This window comes from Ambystoma mexicanum, chromosome 9, assembly GCF_040938575.1.
Source record: "Ambystoma mexicanum isolate Mex_15411 chromosome 9, UKY_AmexF1_1, whole genome shotgun sequence".
Lineage (NCBI taxonomy): Eukaryota > Metazoa > Chordata > Amphibia > Caudata > Ambystomatidae > Ambystoma > Ambystoma mexicanum.
The window spans coordinates 338979013-338996666 of NC_090931.1; the positions used below are offsets into that span (position 1 = coordinate 338979013).

The window sequence follows — 17654 nt, forward strand, 5'->3', positions numbered from 1 at the left end:
ATTGAAAAAGGTAATCAGTCTATGGGGCCTACCACTCGCCAGGAGTGGGAGGATTTTAAGACCTCCATTCTTGAGATGTTCAGGAAGCATGCTGCTGTAGGCATGGGTGACCCCCCCCACACAGCAGGCCTCAGAGGCAAGAGCGGTGCTCGGCATTCTCGACCCCTCACATGCCCCAGTGCCAACGGCATTGATTAATCCTTCAACATCAAAGGAGTCTTTAAGGCCCTCGATGGCGGGTCCATCCCGCGCTTTCCAAAGTGCCGGTGCTTTGACATCACAACCTTGGCCGATGACCAAGGCCATGCTATTGGCACAGAAGACAAGCAATCGGCACCAACAGTTGTTGAATCATACAGCCGGCTCTCCTGATCCGATTTTCTCGGCACCATGTCGAGCATATTCGGCGCCGATGATACAAGAGACCAAGGGGACATCGACCCCACTGTCATGGTCACAGGTGGTGTCGACTACTTTGAAGACCATAGCCAACTGCTGGAGCTAGCTCAAGGCCTCTGTGTGGCCAGTGGTTTGGATACCTCACCAGACCTGGATTTTCAGCAAAGCCAGCCTTATACCCATGATTATTCTAAGTTCAGGGCTTTAGTTGAAAGGGTCATTGACAGCCTAGCGCTGCAGTCCTCAGCAGTGCCAGCGCAGGGGTATGACCTCACTGTTGTTTTAGATGAAGGCCCAGTGACAGAGCGCAATATCCCCTTAAACCCTGCAATTGCCGACCCTCTGACGGCTTTGTGGCAGCACCCTTGTTCTATTCCACCTGTTAGTTCCAACATATCTGAAAAGTATAGGCTGGCTAGAGGGGACCCATTATTCCTCTCCTCTCACCCTTCTCCGGAAGGGCTCATTATGCAAGCTGCTACAGTCTCCTCCAGACCTGCTTCTTCAACTTCCATTTTACCACTCGACATGGAAGCAAAGAAGGCTGATGTCTTGGCCAAACAGGTGTTCACTTTGGGCAGTATGGCCCTTAAAGCTACTAATGTGGCTAGTGGCTTTGCAAAATATTAATTTGGTCTTTGGTCAGCCGTGGAGAATGCTTCGCAGTACGTCCCTTAGGGAGAGATGCATGAGGGCTTCCTACAGCTGGTGGAGGATAGGAAAGAGGTGGCCAGGCAGTCAGTGCGAACGGGCCTGGCCAGCGCCGACTGTGTGGGCTAATCTATGGCGTCGGCAGTAACGCTGATGAGGCAGGCCTACTTAAAATCTTCAGGCTTTTCACATAATGTTCATGCCAAATTACTTGACATGATCTTTGAGAGCGATTTCCTGTTCAGTCAAAAGGCCAATGATTCCTTGGAGAAATGTAAGCAATCCAAAATCACTGCTATATCTTTCGGCCTGGATGTGCAGCCGACCAAGCCTGCCTTCAGCTTCGCCACTAGGGCAAGGGGCTACAGGTAATATACTCCTTACGTCAGGAAAGCCCAGCTCCCACGGGCCAGGCAAGGGCAAAAGCATGTCTCCCACTCCAAAAGGGGCAGAGGGGCATCTAAGGGGCAACAAGCAGCGGCAGGGGCGATGCTGCCTCCTAAACCGCTTTAATTTGCTCTACCACAACTTACCAGTGGGTTGACAGAGCACTGGCCCCAGTGGCAGGGAATTACTTCTGATGCGTGCGCTCATTCGGTGGGGTTGTTTGCCCTTGTTACGAAAAACCACCGAACAGACCCCCATCACCTCTGATCCAACTGGGGCAGGCGCTCCAGCCAGAACGGCGAGCCCTGTTGTTGAATGGTGCCATTGAAGAGGTACCTCCCGAACAGAGAGGATCAGTTTGGTATTCCCGGTATGTCCTGGTACCCAAGAAGGAAGGAGGTCTATGTCCCATTCTGGATGTCAGGGCCTTGAAAAAGTTCCTGAGAAAAGACAAATTCAGGATGGTGACGCTGAGAGAAATTCTCCATGTTCCTGAGCTGCAGGACTGTCTTGTGTCAATAGATCTACAGGAGGCTTATTTCAATGTGCAGATTCATCGAAAGCACAGGATGTTCCTGAGGTTTATCATAGGAGACACGCACTATCAGTTCAAGGTGCTCGCTTTTGATCTGACCTCCTCTCCAAGGGTCTTTACCAAGCACATGCAGTAGTCATGGCTAACCTCAGGAGATCCAGGGTCAATGTTTTCCCATACCTGGATGAACTGGCTGACCCGAGGGTTTTGTACCACTTGGATGGCATATATCTGCTACTGCACATGCAGGGCTTTTCCCTGAACCTGAAGAAGTCCCAGATGACACCAGTCCAGAGGTTCCAGTTCATCCAGGTAGTCATAGACACCTGGGTTGGGAAGGCCTTCCCTCCCGAGGAGAAAGTCAACAGCTTGGCACAGAACCACGCTACTCTACCAGTGGCTTCCTTCCTCTGCCTCTTAGGTCTCGTGGCCTCCTGTATTTTTGTAGTGCCAGAGGCCAAGCTGTGTATGAAATCCCTACAGTGGTTCCTAAGGGGTCAGTGGTCTCAGCACTTTGGAGCTCTCTCGGATCCCCTGATGGTACCCAGACAAGTGGTCAATGACCTCATTTGATGGGCAGACTATAGCAATCTCATGGTAGGGGTAACCCTTCTGGCCTTTTTGGCCTCAGGCTCGAGTGGTCATGGATGTGTCTCGGAAAGGGTGGGGCGCTCACTGCTAGGACTTGCAGGTAAAATGCCTTTGGTTAGCAACGGAAGCCAGATGGCACATCAACAGGCTGGAGTTGCAAGCCATCAGGTTAGCTCTGAGGGCATTCACTCCATCTCAGGAGGGGAGACATGTCCTAATTCTGATGGACAACATGGTGGCCATGCACTACCTGAACAAGCAGGGTGGCATGCACTCCCTACCCCTCTGCATATAGGTGATGCAGCGGTGGTTGTGGCTATTGGAGAACCAGATCGCAGTTCATCTGGTGGTGGACAGAGAACAGTTTGGCGGATGCTTTGAGCAGGCAGAGAACGGTCTCATACGAGTGGGAAGTGTGCTAGGAAGACCTAGAGGAGGTCTTCTCAAACTGAGGTTCCCCAACGGTGGACCTGTGTGCCACAGAGTCCAACAGAAGTGCAGAAGTTTTGCTTGAGGGAATTCCCACCGAAGGGCACACTAAGGGACACGCTTCTGGTGGATTGGAACTTCCCTTTTCCCATACGCATTCCCTCCGATTTCCGTCATGCTTTGGGTTCTCAGGAGACTCAAGAGGTTTTGAGCAACCATCATCCTGATCACTCCGGACTCGAGGACGTGGTACTCAGACCTTTTGGATCTAACCATCTGCCCACCTCTTCAGTTGCCTCAGTGACCGAATCACCTAACCCAGTTGAAAGGCCGGGTGCTTCACCAGAGTCCGGAGTCCCTAAATCTACTACATGCGTGGCTCTTGAGAGGATGAGGTATGATGACTAGGACCTCTCTGAGGAGGTGCTCGAGGTGTTGCTGGTTGCACGCAGACTATCTACAAGATCTTTATACGCATGCAGATGGAGAAGATTTGAGGCATGGTGCAGACAACGTGAGATTGACCCTATCTCTTGCCCCACCACTGTGGTGATGGAGATCCTTCTCTCACTGGCCTCAGCAGGCCTTCAGGTCACCACATTCAAAGGATATTTGGCGGCCTTGTCTGTGTTTAAGAGGTCCTTGGATCAAGGTTCATATTTTACGATCCTGGTGATGGCACAATTCCTGCAGGCCTTGTAAATAAGTTTCTGCCAACTCCCCTTGTTGTCCCAGATTGGGATCTTAATCTGGCTCTGACATATCTGATGGCGGCTCCGTTTGAACCAATGCACACTTGTTTTTTGTGGCTCCTTTCCTTAAACACAGCCATCCTTGTGGCAATTACATCCCCTAGGCACGTGAGTGAAATGAAAGCCTTATGCTGCAAACAGCCCTTTCTGCAGATTGTTCATGAGAAAGTCTCGCTCACAGTGAGACCTGGATTTCTACCAAAAGATGTCTCTGAATTCCACCTATCACAGTCCATAGACTGCACTGTCTTCTACCCACCACGGCACCCTTCTAAGGAAGAGGAGCGTTTTCATTGCCTGCATCCTAAAAGGGCTGTAAGCTTCTACTTCGTGAAGACGTTTGAGTTCAGAAGAACTGACCAACTCTTCATGGCTTTCTCATTAGCTTGTAAAGGCCTAGCGATAACAAAACAAACATTGTCCAGCTGGATCATATTCTGCATAGCGGAGTGTTACTATTCTGCAGGCAGGGAATTACCACCAGGCATCAGGGCATATTCCACTAGGGGGGTCTCTACGTCAACTGCATTACAAAGGGGGCTCCCTGTTAGGGATATATGTCATGCTGCAACATGTTCCTCTTTTCATACTTTCACTAAACACTATAGTTTAGATGTTGCCTGCTTAACTGATGCACGTTTTTGGCAGGGCAGTGCTGCAAAACATGTTAGTCTAACTTTCTGCCCGCCTCCTTCACCTACTGCTTTGGAAGTCTGTCAGATGAGGAATCTGCAGGAGAAAAGCAATCCATTGAAGGAGAAATTACTTACTGTGATGCTCTTTCTAATGATCTTTTCTGCCTCAATGGCAGCAAAACGGAGATCCTTCCTATTGGGCCCCCGTCACCCTACTTCTTCCCTTCACTCTGGCCTTCCTGCACGGGCTTTCCCCCTGCTCCTGCTTCAAAAGCCAGAAACATCGAGTCATCTTCGACTCCTCTCTCTCCTTCCTTCCTCACATTCAGGACATTGCCAAGAAGTCCCACTTTCAGCTTTTCCTTCTGAAAGGAATTCTATCTTCCCTCACCTTTCACCAGAGACTCATCATTACCCAGGCTCTGGTTCTCTCTATGCATCACTATTGCAATAGCTTCCTCCTTAATCTACCTTAATCCACTCTGCGACCCCTCCAGCTAATCGGAATAGGGCAGCAAGACTTATCCTTGGCCTCAAGCCCAGGAACTGCATCTCTCATGCCCTAAACAGTCTACACTGGCTCCTGGTCACAGCACGGATTAAGTTCAAATCTCTCTGCATCACCCACAAGGCTGTCTGGGGCCCACTCTATCTGCAACTCTTTCTGACTAAATATTCCCCCCTCTAGACACATGCGTTCCTCTGGCACCAACTTGTTGTGTGTAAAGCGGTTTGCTAAACAGAGGGCAAGTGGTTGATCGCTTTCCTCAGCGTGCTCTCTTCTTTGAAACAGCCTCCCCCTCCCTCTTCGTCTTGAGCAGGTGCTCTGTAAGTTCTGCAAAAGCCTCAAGACCTTCCTCTTTAACTCTTCCTTCCCTCCCTCTCTCCCCTACTAATCGCACAGTAGCTAGATTGGTGTTCAGGGCCCGTATGCCTCCTCGGGGCTCTGACCTCCCACATTTTATCATCCCAGCTGCTGTCTATCCTCTGCATTTGCCTCGGCTCACCATCCTCCATGTGCACCACAGCACCTATCCCATACCGCTCTCCCTCTGCACTTGCACGTTCTGAACACTCACAAGGCTTCCCCTCCGCATTGTCTCTTCTTATAACGTTGTATTCAATTATTTAACATTGTTGTGATTACATTGTCTATCATCCCCTGTCCCTTCCCTGTTGCCCTGTGGGCGCTTTGAAACAGTATTTGCTTAACAAGTGAACAATAAATACATCAATAAATAAATAAATAACCTGGGGATTTCAAACTGATCAAAAGCCCAAAGCAAGGGGTCCCTAATCACTGCAGTTTTTTTTTAATCATTGCCTTAGATAAGATTTCTCTTGCACACAACATGTTGGTCTTTCCGTCATCCTCCTATTCTTCCTCTCTTTGGTGTGATGGAAAACGTGCCTGTTCTCTCAAATTGACTTGGGCAAGTTAGCAGCCCTTCCAAGATTGGCCAACAGATGGGAATATGTTATGTGTCCTTTGTATAGCGCCTAACTAATATTGTTATGGCCTCAAGGCTGTGGGGGTTGTCTGGGAATTCAGTAATCCATAATGCAAACATTAGATGACATTGCTGTGCGTTTCATTGCAGGAAAATAACATTTGCTTTGGCAGAGATGTCAAGTAATGTAGCACTATTTTTAACTAGTCGAAAAGCCTGTTTACACAGGCCAAAATTGTGTTGGATGGAAGTTTCCCCTCATTGTTTTTGTGGAATTTCCATTGAGCTGTGCTTTCTTGATTGGTAACTTTTTTGTTGTGTTCACAATTGTTTTCCCTTTCAAGGGATCTTTCTGTCCGTCATATTTATTCTATGGGCTGCAGAATGGTATTGTTCCCGTCCCATTGGAGAGCTGCATCCTGAGCTGTCATATTGGCCCTATTTTTTCATCCGCTTGCAGTATTCTTTTCACGTTGACTTGCCCTTTGTTGCTCAGTCATATTTGTCTGACTAATACGTTCAGCCTCATTTCTTCGGCGTTTAACATCTTCTGCATCGTTATGTGTTAAACCTCTCTTTGGAGGCATTGTGGAGGAGTGATATGCTGAAAATAATTATATTTACAGAAAGTCCTCTGTATCGGGAAAAAAGAAAGTAATTTATTTTGTTAGAGAAATAGTGCTTAATCAAATGGATTTTTGTTCATATTTTTTTTAAATGTATAGATTTTATTAGTGTAATGTTTTCATTGTCATAGAACACTATCAGTGGTATACAGACAATAGAGTTGGTTTTCATTAACACTGTAGGACCACCATATATCCTAAGGCAACAGCTTCCTCTAACAGTGACAACAGGCGAAGAGGGCAGCCTCTACTGTACATGACTGCATCAGACAAACATACATCAGCCTTTTATTATTGTTAGATTGTTCATGTGTGTTGGGTGGAGAGTACTATGTGTTTCACTATGCCAGTGAATTACTGATTGCTGGCATGAGAAGTAAATTTGGGTCATGGGGACTTTGCCCGCTATTTGTAGGAATGCTGTGCTAAAACGATTCAATGGGCAAAGTGTTTTGGGATGAATTTATCTTGAATCATCTGATTAGGCTGTCTAATCACATGATACACCGTACATTACATTTCAGACAAAAAAAGGACGAAGTGTACATAACACTGCAGGAAAACGATTTGCTTTGGTAGAGATCACTAGTAACCGTGCTGTAACATTGTCGTTAACAGTTATGTGTTGGTGGGTACTGTGTGTTTTATTATGTCTGAAACCTGGCCATCTATCCTGCAGCAAATAACTGCAGCATACTGCAGAGTGGTCTTGGTATGACGTTACAGTGATGCACACTTATGTATGAGAGAGGTAACTGTGCAGCTCAAGGTTCCTGTACAGGGGGCTTTGTGTGTTACATGCCTGTCACCACATAAGGTTATGGCATGCTTGTGTCATACAGTTAGGCCCCTCACAGTGCTGAGGGTGAGGTGAGAGGAGTTGAGGGTATGTGAGGGAATCTTTGATGTTGGTGGGGAACAATGTAAGAACCAGTGCATCAAAAGGTCTGCACTGGTAGGCCCTTCAGCCATGAACAGCAATTTCAATTCTATAAATAGGAGGGTGACCATGAATGGACTTCCAAATGGACAGGCCATGAATGAATCATTTGTGCCTGCAGGATCACAAGACTGACTGAATAGGTCATGCTTATTTGCTACTAGTCATGTGTATTATTCACTGTGCTATTGGATTATGTAAGGCAATCTTGGACCAGACTGCCTGAACACTTTGAGGTCATGCCCAGGGGTGTTGCTAGGTCTGAATAATTCCTGGTGGGTACGCTAATGTCGTGACTGGGAGCTACCTAACCTTTTGGTTGTGGTCCCTGAGCTTCTATACAGTGGTACAACTAAAATACCGGGGGCTATGGTCCCCCCAGCCGCCAAACCCCCTAGCAACGCCTCTGGTTATGCCAATGGGTGTCAAGCACTTTGGAAATGTACATAGCGCAACATCCCACCTCTCCTCCTGCTGTGGAACGTGCCTTGTCCATGAGTCAGACTTGAAACACATTATTTTAGTATTGTGACAGTTTTTAAAACGATTTGCATTTATAATTTTACCGACTGTCTAAATAGCCACTTTTCATGCTGCTGGCAAAGTACCTAGTCTGAATGCCGATTTTGGAGCAAACTAATTTATTTTTTCACACATTTAAATGCAATCCTGGCTGTGTTTTTAAAAGGCTTGTCATTGGTTTTCAAGCCTACAAAATTCCAATTTCTCACGGTAGTGCAGAAATGCTTTGTCTGAGACCCCGTTCTGGAGACAATTCATTTTGTTTTGGCCAGTTCTAATGTAATCCCTCCTGTCTTTTCAAAGTTGTGTTAAAGGTTTGCAAAGGCTTTCCAATTGTATATGCTGCACAGATCACCATCGATCATGCCTGCAGGAGAGATTCTGTGTTTTTGAGTTCACTTTGAAGCAAAATCATTTCTGTTTTACGACCATTTTCTCCATTTTGACCTGAAGACTGTCCTGCTTCTAACCTATTTCCAGTATATAATGGGATCCCACCAATGGCAGGTGATTTAGCAGAATATACCATAATCATTCTCTTGCAACGGTGGCCAAGTAAGTCTGGCACTTTGACAAATCGAGGGAATTCGTCCCTTCTCCCTGAGGGGGAACCCCCCCTGTGAGGCTAGGGAGGTGAGCCCGCTCTGCAACAAGTGCCACTTCACTGGTAAAGACTCTCCCTTCAGGGACAAGGACTCCCATTCCTGTGAGTAACTCCCTAAAGCTTTACGTACTATGGCCTACATGGCGTGCTCCACAATACAAGAGACGTTTGAATACAATGACTGAGATGAAGAAACTCCTAAAAGATGCTAATATCTTACAGAAAATGAACAGATCCCTTTAAATTCACATGCCAAATGCACTGGGATGAGTATGTTTAATAACATAAACTTGACGAAAAAGAGAGAGAGAAGCAGAGCAAGCAACAGCCAGAAAGGCCACAATTTTGAAGCTCCTCTGAGACTGCAGGCTTGGATGCCAGAGCCACTGTATAGCCCCAGCACGAGAAACTCACAGGGAAGGAGCTCAAAGGGAGATACTGGGATGCCAGAGCCCCGGAGTAACCCCAGCATGAGAAACCCACCGGGAAGGAGCCCGGAGGGAGAGATTGGGATGCCAGAGCCACAGTGTAGCGCCAGCATGAAAAACCAGCCGGACGGAAGCCTGGTGGAAGAGAATGGGATGGCGAAGCAGTGGCACAACCCTAGCATGAGAGACCAGTGGTGGAAGTTGGTGGTAAGATCACGGACGTCCCATGGTGGATTGTCGGTCCTACCAACATCACTGCACAAAGAGAGTTGCAGGGTCTCCAACCCTGCATTGGAGGATCAGAACACCAGAGAGAGAAGAGAAACCGGAAGGACGAACCTGCCGACGAAGGTGAGGTGATGATGGCCCAAGACCTGCAAAAGTTTCATTGAGGAACAAGGCCCCCGGAGGTGTTCTCCTTATAATAGAAGGTAACGGGAAGAATGGGCATAATGAGAGCACAGTAGGGATCAGTATCTCCTACAAACAACTTGTCTGATTAGAAGTCATGAAACAAAGTTACTCGTAAAGCAAATGAACACAAACTCTTGTGATACAAGAGAAAGAAATAATATCCAGAGAAACGTATCATGGATAACATTACCCTAGGAAAGGGGGAAGACCACTAGCCATATTATACAAGAAGAAGAGAATATGAAAAGGAGAGAATATTTTGAACAAGAGTTTAAAGAAACCAGACAAGTGAACCAATTCAAGAGGAAAGCAGGCCAAAGTAAGCCGAGCTATACTTGGTCAAGAGAGAAAGACCATCCAAATAATAATGTTTTTCCAAAATATTCTGAAGACAGCAACCAGGAACCTTAAGCTGTAAAAGAGCCTCAAAAGGGACACCCAAGAAGAAGGGAAAACTGCAGAGCGCATTTGAAGAGTTACGGAAACGGATTCAGGAAATCACGAGAGACTATTTCAGGATTACATATTGGTAAATAATCCTACTGACTGGTATTAGAAGTCCCCCAAGGATAGGGAAGTAATTTTCATCCTATAAGTTAGTTTTTATTGTGGTAGGGTCAGGTAGAGTAGTTTGGACAGCAGACTTTTTCCTTTTGGACATTCACAATTGACTGGCGGGCACCTTAGTTAGAAACCTTGGTATGAACCACCCATAGAGATGGGGCAAGTTAGGTCTTATATCTTACATTAATAAAATAATCTGTGAACCATGTCGACAAAGTGTCCATGTCCTACTGACCCGCCACAGCACACATTTGTGAGATACCTCCAGATACTTTTAATTCTCATTTCCTTATTCACCATCTTGCTATTATCAGGTTGACCAGTAAACTGTTATGCGTTCCCAAATTATTCTGGGTTCACCCTACTGTCACCTTTAACCTAACAGAACACCTGAAGCTTCAGGAATGTGTTGAACAGACATGGTATATTTACAGATTTTTCCCAAAGAAGCCCAGCAACTGCAGAACAGAGGCACTATCTCCCGAATGCTCCACAAATCCCTGGGGTTGGCTGCAAGATCCAAATGACTGCTCACGCAGCAGTACCAGAGCTGTATTATCAACAGGGAACCTACACAGTGAAGAGCAAGACAAGAACAATAAAAGATATCATGACCCTAGAGGTGAGTCGTATTCCTCCAGAACTCTATCTTCTTCGTCTTTGAAGTGCCACTGAATGTCAAGTCTCTGATTGCAGGACTGTGTGCTGGATCATAATCCAGTATAGTCCAGACCACTCTCCTCCACATCACCCTCTTCTACTCCAAAGGAATGGATACGTTTTCAATGGGCCATGCATAAGATCTTTGAACAGGCCACGACGTTGGTCGCTCTTCTAGAAAACTGAGCAACTCCATCCAAGGACAGCTCCAGTTATAGCAATCCCTGTGGTGCCATTTCATCAGGGACATAAATAACATTACTCCCACTGCCCCCAATGTTATCCAGGGACCTGTTTTGGTCGTTATCCACAAACAACCTTCTTTGGGTGGCCTATTTTGACAGCGGTGGAGACGTGTCATTAATACATCAACACTCATCTTCAGGATCTTTCTGTGAGTGGTCTCTGGCAAGGTAAGGAGATATTCTTCCTTATTATCTTTATAGAATTTAGAGCAGTTTATCAACCAGAGGAAATGTTACACAAGCTGGCTCACAGAAGGGGAAATTCTACATATCTTGGATAACTGAGTATAGGATTGATGACCAATTATATGTCGGATTAGATGATCCAAAGACAAAGTCAGTGCAAAACAGACCGTCTCTATATGGATAGTGCTGTGCATCAAGACTTGCTAACATTTGGCACACAAAGGGGTATCTGAAGATCTTTGTATGCACTCAACAAGCGGATCAGCCTTACAGAGGGCATATCATTGATTGAAACCTGACAATGGGCAACCTGAGCCTCTTAAAATACATTTACAAATAATTACCATTTACATTCAGTGGCTAGTGAGGTTGCAAAATTAGGAGGTCAGTCATGCAATATTTTCTAGTTTGAAGAGGGCATCCTTATCCTTCTCACAACTTAGAAGGATCGCCTGGTGAAACCTTTTTAATGTTTCAATGATGAGGAATATGTACGAAGGATGTGTCCATTAGAAGAACACATTACTTACCTTAGCAATGTTTTTTTTATGCTTTATAAGATTATTCTTGTCAAAGATTCCTAATTAACCTCCCCCTATGCCATTAAACTGAGTATTCAAATTGCTTTGAAGATTGTTTACTTCCCCTTTTTTGGTTATGTGGCAGTGCTACCATTCCTTTATGTTGTGCTGAGTTGGGAAGGGGTGGAGGATTGGAAGGTCCGGAAAGGGTGACATTGAAAAAGGTGTCATTTGCCGCTCCAGGTATCTATATGGGTGACATCATTTCAGATGCAAAATGGCACCATGGAGCCACGATGTAGAGGACCTTGAAGATGCACAGCACTAATTTGTGGCTAGTTGAAAAATTATCCGATCCAAATTGCTCCCAAAGGACATTTCAAAGTTGTGGAATCTGTGGGGGGAATACTTGTTTCCATCAGATAAAAACGTTACTGAAGGTAAGTAATGTGTCCCTTTTGGCTTTGCCTATGGAGCTAAGGCCAAAGCTATAGCATTGATATACAAATAAAAGGTTCCTTTCATAAGGGTGACTTTGGCTTTTCTGATGTGCAGACATATCTTCCTGCATTTGCATTGCAAAAAATGAACTACGGGCTGAACAACTTTGATGCTTAAACCCCAGGCTCGGCAATCAGTGTCTAAGCAATTTCTGCTTTGTGGTGAGAAAGAAGACTACACTTTGGGTGCCTTAGATACCATCCTCTTTGCTAGAATGGGCTTAAGACCATAGACCTGCAATGTGAATATGTAATTTCAAACATAGTTATTTTCATCTGAGACGATTGTGTCCAAAAGGAAGATACAAACTCATATGAAAACAATTGTTTGTGGCTGGAATCCTGTCCACACATATTGATGGGGGAGAGCAGGATGATTCTTTTTCAATGCCTTCATAAATGGTAAAGACTTCCCAAAATGTGGATTTTGAAACTATCTCTACCTTTCGCACAAGCTAATACCTCGCATAACTGCATCAGACACCCTGATTTTAGTCTAATCCCAGAAACCAGCCCTGCCACTTCATCCTCATACACAGACCTGCTTGGGCGACAGAATCCACCAAGCCCAACTGGCCCATGAAGACTGGGAGGCTCGGCTGCAGATGGACCTACCTGTAGAATATTGGCATAGGGCCTTGGCTGCATTAGTGTGAGTCTGCAGACTGTACGCACCCAACAAAGACTCTACATCTTGGGACAGTGTCCTCTGTCTGATCTTTAGGGTGTTTTTGGGGATACACTCAGGGGGCTAGGCCCCACCACATGCTACATAATGTGGGGTCAGGGGTGGTATAGGGATGATCTGTGGGTCTCCCCCACACACAGGGTTGGGCCACGAGGGGATTCCCACAGTGTGGCCACTACCTGCAGTGACCAAAGGAAAGCATTGTTACCAATATGTGACCCAGAGTCAGTGTTCCCTTATAGCAGGATCTGCTGTGTATGACCCCATAGAAGGTATGTCAGTCTGTGCAAAGGCACACTGCATCAAAGTGGCAGTTACCAATGGAGCCTGGAAAAGAAAGCTTAGTACATAGAGACTGCCTACTGTGGTCACTGCAAGCAGCACAGGTAAGACAGAAGTAATCAGAGAGCTGCTAGCTCCCTTTGTGGGACCCAACAGCTGTGTCTCATCACCTACACATTGTCAGAAAGGATCGAAGATCGTCGATCAGCATTTTGAAGACTTGCTCCATAATGGGAGAGAAACACTGAATTCCCAATCCCAAACACTTGTGGGAAACCCTTTATTACACACACACATGACAGTCCCAAAGGGCCATGTATTAGGAATTCCATCTCTAGACCCTTGCTGGTGTCCCAGCCAAGAAGGAGATAGCAGGGGTGTGTATGAATGACCGTTGCTGCAAGTTGCTTTTGGAAGCTGGAGTAGTGTAGCGACGTGCGATGCAGATGAACAGAGAGGAGCAGGTGCTTAAGAGATGAACGTGCAGAAGGAGATAGAGGTGAAGGAGGAGGAAAAGGTGCTGAAAGATCTGTAAGTGCCTGCGGCGGGAGAAGTACAGAGGATGTTGGAGGGGAGGGATTGAGAGATTGGATGGGATGGAAGGTGTAGAGAGAGTTGGAAGAGAAGCAAGGTTGAAGGTGAACACTGGGCAGGAGAAGGAGAAGAGAAAAGGTTTAAGTGACTGAAGACCAGAAAGGAAGGTGAAGAGTTTGAACGAGTTGGAGAGCAAAGAGGAGCAGGGGCGAGTACAGAGGTGGTTGTGGAAGAAGAATCTTAAGATAGAAATAAAGTTCACTCTAAGGCTATAAGGAGGGAAGACCAAGAGAGAAGGGAAAGAACCATGGAGGCGAAGGAGGTAAACAAAGAGAGCGAAGAAAAGAGAATTGGAACATCAGGATGAAGAAAGGAGAGGAGTAGGCAGAGTGGGGAAACCCAGAGTGGAGGAGTATGAAGACAGTTGCAGATAAGATACAAAAGTTGTGGGCCATTTCCTGGATATACAGGGCCAGAAAGAGAGGGAGAGAAATAGACAGCTTGACAATGCCCTCATTGTCGGAGGGTCATGGGAGGAGGAATGTTGTTCCATACGTCTTTTGAAGTCCCTTCCAGTGGGGCACACATAATCATCCTTTTTCTAAAACTGACATTCATCTATCTGGTTGTGTTTTCCTCATGGCTTCATGGCGCTCTGCACTTATTGATCCATGAAGAGGTGGCAGTACTACTGGTTATGGAGATTAGGGAGTGACAGAAATGTCATGAACAGAATTCATTATATCAGCAAGTTTCTCTAATGTTCTAGTGCAATGCAATTATGGAACGTGGTCTCAGAGTAGCTGTGGCTGGCTGCAGGCCACAACGTCAACCTCATCTTCAAGGCCATCATCTTCAAGGCCAGCGTCTTGAGAATGAAAATGAATTGCAAACCTCGCCCACAGTGGGTCATGCGTGATGTTACTGTGGCTAAGTCACGCATTTTCTGTTTATGCTATTTGTTTCCTAACCTTATGTCCTCTGGGGCTTTCTAAGTAGATGCTTATTTTCCTTTCCTTGATTTTCTATTGAAAATTTGAGCTTAAACAACACTCTGCTTAATTTGGTTGCTCTGTATTAATATACTGAAAATGTAGTCCTTTACAGGGGGTTAGAGGGGCTTATGGGTTCCATTTTTCTTACACGTGCATTATCAGTTTCATGAATTATTCATTTTCATAATGTATTGGCTTCTCAAACAAGTGCAAATGCTAAAGAAATGAATGCTTTCTACTTTTATAATAGCACCTTATTTCCCTCTTAAAGATTGGATTGCATATTCGGTAAATAATAAAATGTAATACATGAAAAATAGGCCCTGGACGTTCCCACTCATTAATTCACCGTCTTATTCTTTCTTCATGTTTGCATTACGCTGTATTCAATTTACGGCATCCACCCTTTGTTTGTATTCACTATTTACAAGATGCCTTGCCACAGCTGCTTTCATGATTTATTTGTAGATTTTATTTACTCTGTGTTACTCCACTAATCTTATAAAACTATGCACTAATTAATCAAACTGAAGATGTATGCCACCTAAACACCCGAACAAAAGTGCAATTGTGATGACCACTTTACAAATAACTGAATCTTTGACTCAGTTAAAGACACAACGGAAATTCAACCAGATCTCTTAACCAAAACTGAAAAGATCCATGTAGTGTAAACAAATGAAATCTGTCTCTTACATTCTCCTCCATCAACCAATGGCCAAACCTCATTTAAAAGTCACATTGTTACTACCAAAGGACCCACTGATTTGCCCAACACATCCGTAAAAACCCATCAGTTCACAGCTTCAATCCTATTGCTAAGGTGCACTCGCCCCACCTGAAGATGACATCCCTCGGTGGTCTTCTCTCCAGCAACCTCTCTGCTCCCCCTTTACATAGCTATCTCTGCTTTAAAGACATCTACTTTAGTGATGCAATGTTTCCTGCAACATTATCAAAATGTGCACCAACATAGCTGATCCCACTTTTGTCAAAAATATTAATGCCTCCTCATGTTAAGGTTTCTTCTACACTTCACTGAAATATGCATACTTCTCATGCGTCTAACAGAACCCAACATGGTCCTACTAATAGCCGCACTAATACACAAAACCTTAGCCCAGTTTCAAAATCGCAATTCTCAGGAAAACGAACTTAATAGAATGTGTCTAACCAACAATGCAGTGGGCAATAATGGATTTCATATGTCTCCAGTCCCAATGTTCAACTCCTCCTCATTTGTCTTTCCTGGTATTAAACAGGACATTCTACCATGATTGATCAGAGTGCTCTAACGCATTAATGCTCACTTCCTTGGGCCATTAAGGGATGGAAACTTCCATTGGCCCTCGATAAATTAGTACTGCACTTGAAATGCACAATTATTGCTTCCTTATATCTTGTTGGCCTCGTATTGGTAAGGTTGCAGGCCCTCATTCCACATAAACAATCCAGGTGTTGGATTTTATGCTGCTTACTCTTGCAGAATACAAATCATTGCTCCTGTTACTTTTCAGCCTCTGAGTGACTTTGGCAGTGGGCATAAGGTGCTCTGTGCTGTGCTGGACTGATGCTCTTGCCTTCAGTGATATTCCAGTTTGTGGAGTTTTGAGGCACGGACATCGTCATCATTGCCTCAGATTTTCTAGGTGTTCTGTTAAGTCGCCGGCCTCTCCCTCGAGGTAAAGGCTGGGGAGACTAAGAGTGTCAAGTGCCATCACACGTGGTGTGATATTAGTCCCAGCGGCAGCATGTTCAGAATCCCCTGGCCAGCCAATAGCATTGCGCCACCTGGTGTTCATGTCTCTTTAAGTGTCCAAGATGTAGACCCCATAGAAGATTTGCAACCTTTTGTCCTGCAGGGGAACAATAATGGAAGTGCAGCAAGTAAATAGGCCCCAATGTTCTCGCACTAGTTCCCTTCCCCAAACCAGCTCCTCTGACCCACTCACCTTCCTCTCTGCGATGCTCGCCTCTCGCCTGCTGAAACATTTGGGCCCCTACAAAATGCCGGGAGGATAGCTCAGGAGCAACACGCTCACCTTGGAAGCAAGACGACGCAGAGCAACACAGGTTCGATCCCTGGGTCCGCATTTAGAAACCTCTGGGGAATAAGCGTGTTATAAATAACCAATTACAATTAAAATTAGGCTCACACCTCCCAAACCAATAGCCACAATTGATAATGTGAAGGAATAATCAAAGAAGTTCCCTTCTTCTGTTTTCCTTGGCTGCCATTTTCAGACATATATTTATGTAAATGTTGTGAAACAGCCTCTGCAGCATTTCTCAATAAAAAATAAAAAGCTTTTGGCACACTGGAAATGGTGCCGGGGCGCTAGTAGCCATAACGTCCTTGGTGAGGGCTTAACCACCAGGAAAAGGCACAGCAACATCTGGTACATGGGCCCTAGTGCTAAAGTCCCCCCACCTCGGTGGTTATTGCTTAAGTAATCCCACTCTGCCTATGACTGGTGGGAAAACGGTTTGTAAGGCCTTTGTTTATATTTTTGCAGGGGACCATTGCCATATTGAGATGAGGTGGTGCTGAGTGGAGGCTACCGCCGGTGGGAATTCTCCTAGTGCCGGGTTGCATCTGCCCATTACCACTGGGTTTCTGTAATGGATGGCAAGGGATCACCCAGCTGTACACATTCCCACAGTTAATGTTTCTTCTGTTGAATAGCCCATACCTTCATGGAGGCTTTCTCTGATGTACTTCTTGAATGAACCTGAAAGTACTACTATAAGCCCCTTCTCTTCTGTCCTTCCAAATGTGGCAAATTGAACTTTGCTTCAATGCACCATGTAGCCTGCCCACTACAATGGATCTGGTAATTGCTCTCTGTTCCCTTTAGTTATTCTTGGTTTTGCCTTTTTCGACCATGCCAGATTTTGTTCTGCTATATTTCCTCCCTTCCCCGCTTAAGTGACAGAGCTCACTCCCCCAAATGTAACCTTAACTCACACTAGAGTCTAGACCACTACTTCACAACACATGCTTCAAATATTAGGTTAGCATGCTATAGTTAACATCATTCTTCTGAAATAGTGTGCTGCGAGTTAAGGTTACACTTGTAGAGTGACACAACTTTGCATTCGGGAAACAGCTCAT

General features: G+C 45.5%; 1 protein-coding gene across 1 annotated transcript in view; it reads left to right on the plus strand.

Annotated features, from left to right (window-relative positions):
- LOC138487325 (uncharacterized) overlaps positions 1-17654 on the plus strand; it is a 2513852-nt gene that overhangs the window by 1738770 nt on the left and 757428 nt on the right. The window lies entirely within an intron of this gene.